This window comes from Nyctereutes procyonoides, unplaced genomic scaffold, assembly GCF_905146905.1.
Source record: "Nyctereutes procyonoides isolate TBG_1078 unplaced genomic scaffold, NYPRO_anot_genome, whole genome shotgun sequence".
In the NCBI taxonomy this organism is placed as follows: Eukaryota; Metazoa; Chordata; class Mammalia; order Carnivora; family Canidae; genus Nyctereutes; species Nyctereutes procyonoides.
This window is the reverse complement of record NW_026575156.1, coordinates 2,569,264-2,583,437: the sequence shown is the minus strand read 5'-3', so window position 1 is coordinate 2,583,437 and position 14,174 is coordinate 2,569,264. Positions and strand designations below refer to the sequence as shown.

At 33.9% G+C, this 14,174-nt stretch overlaps 1 protein-coding gene across 2 annotated transcripts in view; it reads right to left on the bottom strand.

Annotated features, from left to right (window-relative positions):
• NCAM2 (neural cell adhesion molecule 2) overlaps positions 1–14,174 on the bottom strand; it is a 520,048-nt gene that overhangs the window by 176,576 nt on the left and 329,298 nt on the right. The window lies entirely within an intron of this gene.

The following is a 14,174-nucleotide window of genomic DNA, read 5'->3' as shown; positions in this document are numbered from 1 at the left end:
AATGTACTGTTTGCAAAAAACAAATCAATAGCGTCCATAATAGATGCTAAATTTCAAAGTAGAGCATAAATTTTTATTTAATGCGCACTTTTATGATTTTCAATCGAATATGACAAAATTATATTCCTAAAATTAATTATATCATTAGAATTGTTTTTTATATATCCTAAACAACATGACCAGACAGGCATTTAGAAGTGTGATAAAAATTAAATACATCTACAATAACATTCAGGTCAGCACTGATGCTTATCATTGCCATCGATGGTAGGGATGGGAGATGATATGTATCTTAGCAATTAAGCACACTAAATCAAGTTTCTGCCTTTATGAATTTAGATACAAGGGACATGATCTGACACGGTGTCTCTAAAGTAACATAATAATTACAAGTATTACAATAGGATGGACCCTTTTTCAGATATTAACTATGCATTTAACTACAATGAAATTAGACTTTCTGTAACTTGTTTTACTTCTTTTGTAATTATAGCACATTTTAATCAAAATGTATTGCCTTTCATTTTGTTATAAAAAAGGTGGTTCCAATAGCATCATGGCTACATTTTATTACAACAATAAATATTTGTAACCCATTAGATAATTATAATGAAAATGAACTCTTTAGTAGAAATTCTCGCTATGGTAAAGTATTTGTGTAAATAGGAATACTTCAGGGCACCTGGGTGGCTCAGTCGGTTAAGTGTCTGCCTTTGGTTCAGGTCATGATACTAGGGTCCTGGGATTGAGCCCTGCACTAAGCTCCCTACTCTGTGGGGAGCCTACTTCTCCCTTCTCTTTCTCTGCCCCTCCCCCACGCTTGTACACATCTTTCTCTCTCTCATAAACAAAATCTTTTTATTTTAAAGAAAGACTTCAAAATGGAGAATCACATGCTCCAGTTCTTATCCTGTTATTTTTACTACCTTAAACAAATTATTTACCATAATTTTCTATAATGTAAAATATTATTATCATAATTTTCTATAATGTAAAATGCATACGCTGGATGATCTGTAAGAATTGCAAAATCTTAAAGTTTACGTTATATGATAGAGTGACTCTGCTAATGAAATGTGCATTCTTAATTACAATGTGGATTTGTTGAACAATATTATTATTGCTTATTTATATGGTACTTTGAAGAGTAATGCCAGAGCTATTCTGAAGGATAACAGCATTCAAAACCTGCAGAAGTGTTCACTAATTCTGATGCCAACATGTTCAGAGAATTCATTAGTCACTGTTTTAGACTACAGAGCATTTTATGTGTAATACCTCATTGGTTCTGAATTTGCTATTTAGTTGGATTAATTAATTTAAAAAGGGATTACGATTATATTTCATCTTGTCATCTTGTCATCTCATAAGACCCATATCTAGTATAATTTTTCTACTCTATTTTAACTTCTTAAAAATACTTTTTGTATTTGACAGTATCTGAAATATCTAGTTCTAATAACTTTAAAAAGATTTATATTCCACATATATTAAGTAGTCAATGTTTTCTGGCAAGTTTCAGTTCTCATTCTTTAGCTTTAAGAAACATGAGAATGGGAGGCAGATAGCCCCAGAACTCTGACTTAAATGTAAATTTTGGTCCATCTTCATGTTCTAATTCCCCTCACTGGCTGTTCAGGAATCAAAGATCCCACTAATTTGATAGCTTAATTCCCTTTCATCAACAATAGCACCCAGTAGTTCCACATATATTTTATGTCTTACAATCTCCCTCCACGCATTACCCCTTAAATATTTCTCAGAAAATGAAAACATGGTATTAACTATGGAAAACTCTTGTGGTTCAAACTGACCACCTATCAATAATTCCTCCAAATTTATTCAAGAGAAGGGTAACAACATCCCCACCCCCAATCACCATCATTGTCAGGAAAGCTACTCTTTTATAACTCACTGATTAACCACATCTGACCAAAATATATATCATCAAATAAATTCACATGTCTGTTCTCTATCCAGCAGAAGACTACTAAAATTAAGACTCATGTGTTTGTTTGTTTGTTTGTTTGTTTTTTTAACTTTTCCTTGTTTTTACTATTAAGGCTATGTGCCTCTCAGACATTAGCATAAGGGGAGATTTGAAAAGAATGGGAAAATAGTAAGCACCAGTCATCTGTCTCCCCATCTGGGCAGCAACTGCAGAATCTGGCTCACGTAACTGTCTTGCATCTCTGGAGTTTATTGAAGGCTTCCAGCTTCCAGGAGAAGACATGGAAGGTAAGCGGCAAGCAAAGTCTCAAAGAGGTATTTGCACAGCCATGTTCATATTCATAGCAGCATTATTCACAATATTTTACAAGTAGAAGCAACCCAAATGTCCATCAATGAATGAAAGGATGAGCAAACTGTGTTATACACAAAATGGAATATTATTTAGCTTTAAAAGGAAAGTTAATTCTGACATATACTGCACATGGATGAACCTTGAGGAAGCTAAACTAAGTAAAATAAAACAGTCACAGAACGACAAATACTTTGTTATTCTGCTTACTATGTACACAGAGTAGTGAAAATTATAGAAACAGAAAGTGGAATTGTGTTGTCAGGGGCTGCTAGGTGAGGTGGAATAACAAGAGGAATATGGAAAGGACAAGAGGTGGAAGAGGAGAATAGGAAGTTATTGTTAAATGGGTATAGAGTTTCAGTTTTATAAGAGGAAAAGAGCTGTACAACATTATTAATGTATTTAATGCCACCTGACTGTACATTTTAAAAGGGTTAAGTTGGTAAATTTTTATGTTATGCAATATTTACCAAAATAAAAAAAAAGAAGAGGGAAAAATCATATATGCTACATCAGTCCCAAGAGAAGAGATAGATCATGTTAACACTGAAGTACCTTCTGGTTTTAATATTCTATATTGTTTGCCTTAATGTATATGGAAAGTAATTTAATTTCTTTCCTCAGGTCTTTCCATGAGTTCATCCACATGTGGTTCTTTCCATTTTACATATACACTGAAGAGAGAAAAAATGAAACAACTAGGAAACCACATTGGCAAAGCTGATTCATATTATTCAGGGATGCTAGAAAAGTCCATTTTTTTCAGTTTAATTTTAAGACTACTCCTTTGACACGGAAGCAAGTACAACTTAACTCTTCAGCACTTTTTCATGTACTTAGCTGCTGATAGTATGTAGTAAAAGAATGATTGGTATTTTAATATTATGTAGACGCTAGGCAGTAAGAAAATTAAATTATGTATAATGCATTCTCATCATGATTTTGCTCATTTGATTAATACTATCTAATAGTCTTATCAGGCCTTGATGATATCACATGTGCATGGATTTTTCTTTATTCTATTTTTTATTTTTTTATTTTGCTCTTTACTTCTGTTTCATAGGCTATTATATCATCTAACATCTCTCAATTTTCATTAATATTCATTCTAGTTATTTGCAATAATCCTTCACTTGGTATTTATGAGGATGTTCAATTTAAGGTGCTACTAAGTAAGAATAAGGTTTTTTTGAGGAACTCAAGACATAAATTTAACAAATACAAAATATAAGATTAACATAAAGAAAAGCTAATAAATTATACCATTTCATTTTGAAAGAAAATCTAGCTCATTGGTAATAGTAAATTAAGTGTTATAGTCATTTCTTTTCAAATGGACATAGTTTCTCATGCGGAGTGTTAGCATACTTACTACTTCCTTCTATAAAATCTAATCAAAAAGGGGCATCACAATGCCAGATTTCAGGTTGTACAAAGCTGTGGTCATCAAGACAGTGTGGTACTGGCACAAAAACAGACACATAGACCAATGGAACAGAATAGAGAACCCAGAAATGGACCCTGAACTTTATGGTCAACTAATATTCGACAAAGGAGGAAAGACGATCCACTGGAAGAAAGACAGTCTCTTCAATAAATGGTGCTGGGAAAATTGGTCATCCACATGCAGAAGAATGAAACTAGACCACTCTCTTGCACCATACACAAAGATAAACTCAAAATGGATGAAAGATTTAAATGTGAGACAAGACTCCATCAAAATCCTAGAGGAGAACACAGGCAACACCCTTTTTGAACTTGGCCACAGTAACTTCTTGCAAGATACATCCACGAAAACAAAAGAAACAAAAGTAAAAATGAACTATTGGGACTTCATCAAGATAAGAAGCTTTTGCACAGCAAAGGATACAGTCAACAAAACTCAAAGACAACCTACAGAATGGGAGATGATATTTGCAAATAACATATCAGATAAAGGGCTAGTTTCCAAAATCTATAAAGAACTTCTTAAACTCAACACCAAAGAAACAAACAATCCAATCATGAAATGGGCAAAAGACATGAAGAGAAATCTCACAGAGGAAGACATAGACATGGCCAACATGCACATGAGAAAATGCTCTGCATCACTTGCCATCAGGGAAATACAAATCAAAACCACAATGAGATACCACCTCACACCAGTGAGAATGGGGAAAATTAATAAGGCAGGAAACAACAAATGTTGGAGAGGATGCGGAGAAAAGGGAACCCTCTTACACTGTTGGTGGGAATGTGAACTGGTGCAACCACTCTGGAAAACTGTGTGGAGGTTCCTCAAAGAATTAAAAATAGACCTGCCCTACTACCCAGCAATTGCACTGTTAGGGATTTACCCCGAAGATTCAGATGCAATGAAACGCCGGGGCACCTGCACCACGATGTTTCTAGCAGCCATGTCCACAATAGCCCAATTTTTAATGTACTCGACTGAGAATTGGTAACTCATTGGTGGGCATTTTCTGCATATACTTTCCTAATATGTAAATATAGTAAAATAGTAACATAATTATAATAATCTGTTGAAACTGAGTTTTAAAATCAAACCTATCTGAGGAAAACAGTAAGGGTTTTATCTGATTTCATCTGATTACAAAATTGGCCCAAAATGTTGCTTTAAAAAAAAAAAAACTCAAGGGAGTTATTTCTGTTACCATATCAAATTCTATTCATAGTAAACTCTAATATGGAAAATGTCATAAATATTGGCAAATAAATATTGCTTTCAGGGGAAAGTATAAAAGGAAAGAGAAAATGTTAACTGGAGCTTTGTTGCATTATTATGCTTTTCTGTATTTTCCAAATTTTGTCAAATAAATCACATTTTTATGTTCTTTTACTTTGACTTTCAAAGTAGATCATATTCACAGGTTCAATAATGAAATGAAATTGATAGGCAAATTCTTGACTTTTCTCCTTTCCTCCTTAACCACTTAATTAATTACTTGTAATTTTATGCAAATATTAACATTTTTAATATTTTTTGGTTTCCTTCTTCCTTTTACAAAATAAAGCCTTTTTTATACCATGCTTCTTTTCTCAAACTAATAGTACTACTAATAAAGGGATATATTCATGTCACAATGTAGAGAACTTTTCACTCCTGTTCAAATTGCACAGTCTTCTACCCTGTGGATAAACTACTGGACATTGTATGTCACCTGGGAATATCCAAATATTTATCTATTACAATCTTTATCTACTGCAATCAATGCTCCAGTTAATTATCTAGTAGTAAAATTTATATGTCAAGGAGTATATATATATATATATATAATTTTGACTGAAGAAAATTAAATCAAAGTGCCCTCAGTTGTCACTACACAATTTTTGACTTCAGCTATGGATTATTTTTATCACCAGAAAAAAGTATAAATGAACAATAAGAAAGTAAAACAATAAAAGTTGAAGTAAATAATTTTCAGATAATTCCTAAAGTTAATCCATAGCTGAATGTCTATAAGCATTATAACCCTTATTAAAGAAAGTCCAAGTAAAAAAATTACAATTGGAAGCACGGAAAGCACTGCTTTGATTTTCTTTTTGTTCCCACAGTAAGAGATGATAACTAAATAAAAGACTCAAGTTAATATAGAAGATACCTCAGGGCAAAATTTTATAAAAAGTCTGAAAGTCTTAGACATGCTGAGGAATATTTTCACAATTAAGCATGATAATTTTTATGTTTTTCTGAGTACACTTTATATCAACAATATTCTATAGTACTCAAAGTATGTTTCATGAACCTCAGAAGCCTTCAAAACCCTTTACCAACCACATATCTCTGTGAGTAGGGATTTCTCCTGCAAAATTCCCACAGTTTTTACAATCCCAGTTATTGGATTGTGCTAATGGAGGAAAAGTTCAATAACCACCTAATCTAAAAGAGTCTTTTTCTCAGGTTCAAAAATATATCACAGAAGATTGAATGCAGCAACAGATACAAGAATCTCCCTATCTTCTGTTATAGTACACACTAGAGAAACTTGCTAAAAATTTAAAATACAAAACAAAACAAAAGGATGTCTTTTTGTCTTGGAGTAGTCCCAATAGTTTGTTTCCTTCTGTTTTCCTTGCATGAAGAGACATATGCATATATTTGTAAATGATATACCCAATAAGGGGTTAATATCCAAAACATTTAAAGAACTTCTACAACTCAACACCAAAAATCCAAATAATCTTATTTAAAAATGGACAGAGGATCTAAATTGACACATTTCCATAGAAGACATTAACAGATGGCCAACAAACACATGAAAAGATGCTGAACTTTAGTAATCATTGGGGAAATCAAAACTACAAGCACATCAAAATCACATATGATATATCACCTCACATCCAGAATGGCTAGCATCAAAAAGACAAGAAATAACAAGTGTTGGTGAAGATATGGAGAAAAGGGAATCCTCAGGTACTGTTGGTCAGAATGTAAATTGGTGCATCGCTATGGAGAACAGTATGAAGTAAACTTAAAAAATTAAAAATAGAAATACTATATGATCCAGTAATTTCTTTTTTTTTAATTTTTTTTAAATATATTTTTTTTAATTTTTATTTATTTATGATAGTCACAGAGAGAGAGAGAGAGAGAGAGAGGCAGAGACACAGGCAGAGGGAGAAGCAGGCTCCATGCACCGGGAGCCCGACGTGGGATTCGATCCCGGGTCTCCAGGATCGCGCCCTGGGCCAAAGGCAGGCGCTAAACCACTGCGCCACCCAGGGATCCCTGATCCAGTAATTTCACTACTGGGTATTTATCCAAAGAAAATGAAAACAGTAATTCAAAAAGATATAAGCATCCCTCTCTTTATTTCAGTAATATTTATAATAGCCAAGATATGGAAACAACCAAAGTGTCCACTGATAGATGAATGGAGAACGAAAAGTTGTATATATATATATATATATATATATATATATATATATATATATGTATGTATATGTATATATACACACTCACATATATACATAATATATATTATATAAAATTGAAACAGGGAAAATAGTCACTAATACTGTAATCATGCTGTATAATGACAGATGGTGACTACAGTTATCATGGTGAATACTGAATAATGTATAGAATTATTACATCACTAAGGTGTATATTCGAGTAACATTATACATCAACTATACTACAATAATAATTTTTTAATGTAAAAAGAAGCTCCTACGTAACTGTATTTTTGAAAATGTTATTTTAACATGGTATTTAGATTAGCATACTTATTATTTTTGACAATAAATTAACATTTTAAAATTTAAATGAATTAAATATTTTTAAAACTTCCCATTTCAATGCCTAATATGATATATATATCATATTATATAAAGAAAAGTAATTTAAAATCAAAGCCGAAGGGGAGGAGGGCGGGGGGTTGGGAGTGAATGGGTGACGGGCACTGAGGGGGGCACTTGACGGGATGAGCACTGGGTGTTATTCTGTATGTTGGTAAATTAAACACCAATAAAAAATAAATTTATTATAAAAAAATAAAAAAATAAAATCAAAGCCATAATATAGGTTTAAAATTAATATGTACAGTTTCAGAACACATTCCTAAAGAGTCTGGGTGGTGCTTGGACAGGTTGCAGAAGGGGGTAAAATCTTCCTGGCAGGAGACCTTCCAGAGACAGTGTGTGTCTCCAGAATGGGAGGAGGTCAAAGAAACTACTGGGAGAGGTGGGTTTGAGAGGGAGGCTTCTGTGTCTAGGTGATGTCACTCAGCAGCTCAGCAGGGGAGCTCCAGAGGGCAGCAGTGGCCTGGGGTGGCCCAGAGTTTGTCTTGTCTACAGCTAGCAGAAGGTGAGTGCACTTCTGCAAGGTGTGCAAAGCAGGCAGATTCTAAATGGTTAAAATATGCATATTTTGGCTATATTTAAAACAATAGATGTGTAAAAATATGAATTTGGTGCTAATTAGGCTTTGAGCTAATGGTCCCAGCATGCTAGGAAAGCAAAAACAACATGGCAATTAAATAGGAGGAAGGGGTTTTTCTTTGGCTCATTTATATGACAGGAATGAAGGTAAGGCTGATGACAAAAACTTTGGGAGAAAAGGGCTTCTTGGTATTATATTAAAAACTGTTCAGTTTATTATAAAATCTGAATAGATATTAGAATAAATCATCAAATGATCATACAGCTCATAATTTTAGGAAGTTACAATTATTATATATTTTTTAAAAGAACAGATTTTATAAGACCAATATAATTTCCATCAGTCATATGCTGCCAGAAAGAGAGTTACAGATTTCCTTTGTTCCCCTCTAAGTAGATATAAATGGTCTTAAATATACTCATGGAAAAAGTAAGTAGTCTGAGCCATCCTAGAGTCTGAGCTAAAAGTTCAGAGCCACACTTGAATGACAAATTATCAATCAAGTGAGCTGCTGTAAATCATTTCAGTTAATATCTTTATTGAGAAGATACTCATTTTGAGTTTAAAAAACGAACAGAAAAATTCTGATCATTTACATGTCAACAAGTTTAAAAATAATAATACAGATTTCCAGTTCTGGGTTAATGAGAGTCGCCCCAATGCATCCTGCCTTATCACTTAATTCTTCTCTAAGGCTTAGACAGCACACATGCATAATCTCTTTGAGGATTTCGAATGTAAATAGTAGCAAGCACATCATTATTAGAAAAATAACAGAATTTGAAATACTATAAGAAAATCTGTAAAAAGCAAACACAAAAACCACATTATTATTATTATTATTATTATTATTATTATTATTATTTTTCCTTCAGAACCGTTGGCCTGGACTGAAGGCAGCTGGATACTCAGAAAAAAAAAATCAGTATGGCCTGATGTTGATCCAGAGATGCCTTCTGGTTCAGTCTCAGAGAACAGAAGAGTTCTCCTGGGACACAGCAGTGGGAGCCTGCAAAGCCTGCAAGTGCCTGAGTCTCAGCGAGAAGAAATTCTTTCTCATCAGTTAGAAGAGCTGTGCTCCCAAGAGGGCAAGGCAAATCCCATTGCTTTGCTCCTTCTCTTTCCTCCAGCTAGTTGACCCTCAATAAAGGCACATCTGTGGCACTGAGGGGTAGATAAAACCCCAGGTTTTAGTCCAGGGAACTAAAGGTTATTCATGAAATCTTGGGTTCAGCTTTGAGCTGTACATTTGGAGATCTGATCTTAAACAGTCCCAAGACTTTGAGAATTGAACTAAGAGATAAACCACCACACAGGTACTGAAATGGCCCCAGGTGCACATGCATACAGATCTGAAAATACTGCAGAGGTTGTGAAAATGTAAAATTTTTAATCCACACCCCACAGAAGTCTGGTCACAATATGTGGCCTGAATTTCTACAGATTGTGAAAATAAAGATATCAACATCATAAAATTGCTAAAAACCAAAGCCATACAAATACAAAAGATGTATCAGTTTTAGGAAAACAATAATTCAAATAACTGTAGGTTTCTTATCAGAAACTATGGAGGCCAAAAGGCGGAGTACAATATTTTTAAAGTGTCACAAAGACAGATATTTTAGAAAAAAGTTCTATGTCCAGCAAAAATATCCTTCAGAAATGAGGGTAAAATACATTATCATGCTCAGATAAAAGACAATTAAAGCTTCTGCCAGGAGATTTGATCCTTAATGAACTGGAAAAGGAAACTCTTCTGACAAAAGACACATTTTATCAGAGGTAGCTTCAGGGATGAAGAAAGAGCAAGAGAAATGGTAAATATGTTTGTAAAAATATGTTTAATGTTTGAAATAGAACTTTAGCATTGTATAATAGAGATTTTCAGTTAATACAGATATAGTACATAAGACAATTAAGACAAAGAAGAAGGGGGTATAAGGACATATGGTGCTACAGCTTCTACATTTCAACTGAAACAGTAAACTCTTGGTTCCAAGATAAATAGGCACATTGTAATCACAATAGCCATGAGAAAAAAAAAAACAGATATAGCCAATGACGTAGTAGATAAATAGAATACTAAATAATGTTCACATAATCCAAAAGAAGGCAGGGAAGAGGAAATAGAAGAATGAGAAACAGAATAAAATGAAAACAAACCAAACCCATAGGATGGTGAGGTAAAAGGATGAATATTTTATTTCTAAGACTGGGAACAAGTAAAGAAGTCCCCACTCAACACTCCTGTTTAACATCATACTGAACCCAGGACTAAGCAAGAAATAAGAATAAAAGGCAGACAATTGGAGAGGAAAAAATCATTTTCTTCCAATTTGCAGATGCATAGTTGTCTTCACTGCATATCCAAAAATCTATAAAAGCATTGCTAGAACTAATAAATGCCCATAACACAGTCACAAGATATGAGCAAAACATACAAACACAATCATATTTCTGTATACATATTTGCAGTGAACAATTATATATTAACATACATTTATATTATAAATATTTATATTATTTTAATGATATATTAAAATATAAAACCATATACAATAGCACCAATATAGAACACTTAGGTATTAATCAAACAGCATTCATGTATGACATCTGAAAGCTAAAAACTACAGATTAAATAAATGAAAAAATACCTTAATAAATGAAGAGATATACCATTCATATATTTGTAGACTCAACATTGAAGAAAATGTCAAATATTTCAAAATTGCTATCAAGACTCTGCACAATTCTAACTAAAATCCCAGTAGTATACCATTTTGTAGACAGAATGACTCTAAAGTTTAAGTGAAAGGCAAAGAAACTAGTAAAACATTTTTGTAAAAGAAGAACAAAATCATAGTAATTGTACTATCTGATTCTAAGGCATGGGTAAAGCTATGCAACTGAGGAAGCATAATAATGGTGCAGGGATAGGTGCACAGATCAGTGGAACAGGAAAGAGAGTCCAGAAATAGACTCATATGATACAACCAATGTCTTAAAATTTTAGTTTACAAGGTGCAAAGCCATTTCTTTCTCTCTCTCTCTCTCTTTTTTTTTTTTTTTAGATTTTATTTATTCATTCCTGAGAGACATAGAGAGAGGCTGAGACACAGGCAGAGAGAGAAGCAGGCTCCCTGTGGGGAGCCCGATGCACGACTCAATCTTAGGACCCCAGGATCATGACCACAGCAAAAGCCAGACACCCAACCACTGAAGCACCCAGATGCCTCTGCAAAGGCATTTCAATACTTTGAGAAATAGTAATGTTTTAGTAATGGTTTTTAAATATTTGCATATCTATATGCAAATACATGAACCTGAGGACAGAGAACTCATCCCTCATACAAAAATGAGCCTCAAATGAATCAAAGACCTAAATTGAAAATATAAAAGTATAGAACGTTTACAAGAAAACTTGAGAGAAAAGTCTCTGTGACTTGGGGTTAAGTGAAGAGTTCTTAGACATGACACTTTCAAAAAAAATGGTCCATAAAGAAAAAGATTAATACTTGGACTTCTTTAAAGTTAAAAGGCTTTGCCTTCTGAGTTACACTGTGAAGAGAATGAAAAGATAAGCCACAGCATGGGGGAAGTACTTGCATATCACATCTCCAAACAGGGAATTGTATCTGAAATATATAAAGACAATCTAAACTCAACAATAGGAGAAAAAAAGTGCCTAAGAAGTGAACAGATACATCACTAAAGAGGCTGTTTAGAAGGCAAAATTGCACTGACAATTTGTAAGGAACTCTAACAATGTAATAGTGAAGAAAAAAAAATCCAATTAGAACATGGGTACAGACATTGCAGAGAGACATTTCACTGAAGAGGAGATACCAGAAGAGAAATGAGAGATAAGAACATGAAAAGGAGTGCACTATCTTTGGCCACTGCATAAAGCCATTGCAATGCATTGCAGAAATGCAGATTAGGACCAGATATTTCACTACACACCTCTTTTGATGTATCACATTAAAAACAAACAAAAAATAAAATTACGAAACTGACAAAATCAAGCACTGGTATGAATGAGAAGCAACTTGACTTCGTATGTATTTCTAGAGAGAATTCAAAATTACACAGCCATTGTGGAAAATGACTTGGCAGTTTCTCATGAAGATAAAAACATGCACTTACCTTATAGCCCTGCAACCAAACCCAAGGTATTTACCCTAGATAAGGCTAGGATTTAGATGATTCCATTTACATGACATTCTTGAAAAGACAAAATTAGAGTGAAGGAAAGGGAATGGTGGTTGTGTGGGGCTGAGAGGTTGCAGGAAGATGTAACTTCAAAGAGAAAAAAATAAAAGTGTTACTGAATCTGGTGGAGGTGGTTACATGAATCTATGTATACATTAAAATTCATTGAACTGTACAGTAAATATAAAAAAGAAGTAAATTTTACTGATGTTAATATAAAGCAAATAGGCAAACTTCAAAAAATGTGGTAAGGTTTTACGAAATTATAATTGTATTATAAATACTATCATTGTATAATTTAAATAATGGCATTAATTAATGTATAATTAAGTGTATGGCAATTATCTACCAGATTCAATAAGGTGACATCTGAAATGTCACCACAACTCCTGGAGAAGTCAGTTCCTCATCGTTTAGAAGCAGGAAAATCAATATGCCTGGGTGACCCAGTGGTTGAGGGTCTGTCTTTGGCTCAGGTTCTGATCCTGGGGTCCTGGAATTGAGTCCCCCATCAGGCTCACTGAGAGAGACTGCTTCTCCTCTGCCTATGTCTCTGCCTCTCTCTCTGTGTCTCTTGTGAATCAACAGATAAAATCTTTAAATAAAATAAATAAATAAATAAATAAATAAATAAATAAATAAATAAAATTTAAAAAGCAGGAGAATTTCAGAAATTTCCCAAAATCTGAGGGAGTCTTGACTCACATTAGGGTGTGTTTTTTTCAACTTTACTTTATTAAACTCCTCCCCTTTCTTTAACTCATTATTCCTATCTGCCAGATGTATTCTGAAAATCCCTTCACTTCTTGCTGCTTGTTTTTATCTATTGTGAACTGCAGATTCCACAGCTTCTGGATTCTTCCTGTTTTCTGAAACACCTAGAAATTTGGCCACATTTCAGTTCATGGTTTTGGCTCTTTCAGAGTAGTTTTGTGCCACCCTGCTAGCAATAGTCCAGTGTCAAAACTGGAGTACAATTAAGTTAATTAATTAACAAAAATGCATTAATTTCAAAGGAAAATGTGTGGGCAACATAGGCAGAAAATGAAATTTAGACACAGATATGTAGATACAAAATGACTTTGAATTCAGTACAGAACAGGAGACTGTAATATTTTAAAGTTAGGATTTAGGTACAAGTGAGCAACATCACATTAAATGAAACATATTACTAACATTATTAAAATCCTTACCATTCTCTCTAGGATTATGTTTACTATGCTGAAAGAATACAAGAGAAAAAAAGAAGTAAGCTTCCAGCCAAGATGCAGAAAGAGGTGCACAAATTTATCTTACTAAGTAAAAGAACCAAGAAATCTGACACACTGTACAAAGCAAGTCTTCAAGACATTGTGAATCAGTCGACAAAGCAGTCAACAGTGATCTCTGAAATATAAGAGGAAATGAGTGAGTCCTATTACTGCCCCAGCTAATTGTCTAGAGAGTTTCTATGCTGCAGTAAAGGGAAGAGGAGCCCAGTTGGAGTGGAGAAGTCTCTCTGAATTGAGGCAGAGAACGCACTCAGGGGAAGCAAAGAGGGCTGTAGTTCACAGGGCAGAGTGCCAGACAGGAGACAGGTGTGCAATAAGGACATCCTGAGATCTGCAGTGAGTTTCCCTGTAGCTTCCAGATGAGTACTGTTGCACATCTGTTCATGAGAAGAAACTACTGAGGTCAGGGAAAGAACTTCCCAAAAGATTCAGGAGAAACAATTTGCAAAGCTTAGAGAAACAAATAGTTTTTATTCCCACCAGCCAGAATTTTTTTTTTTAA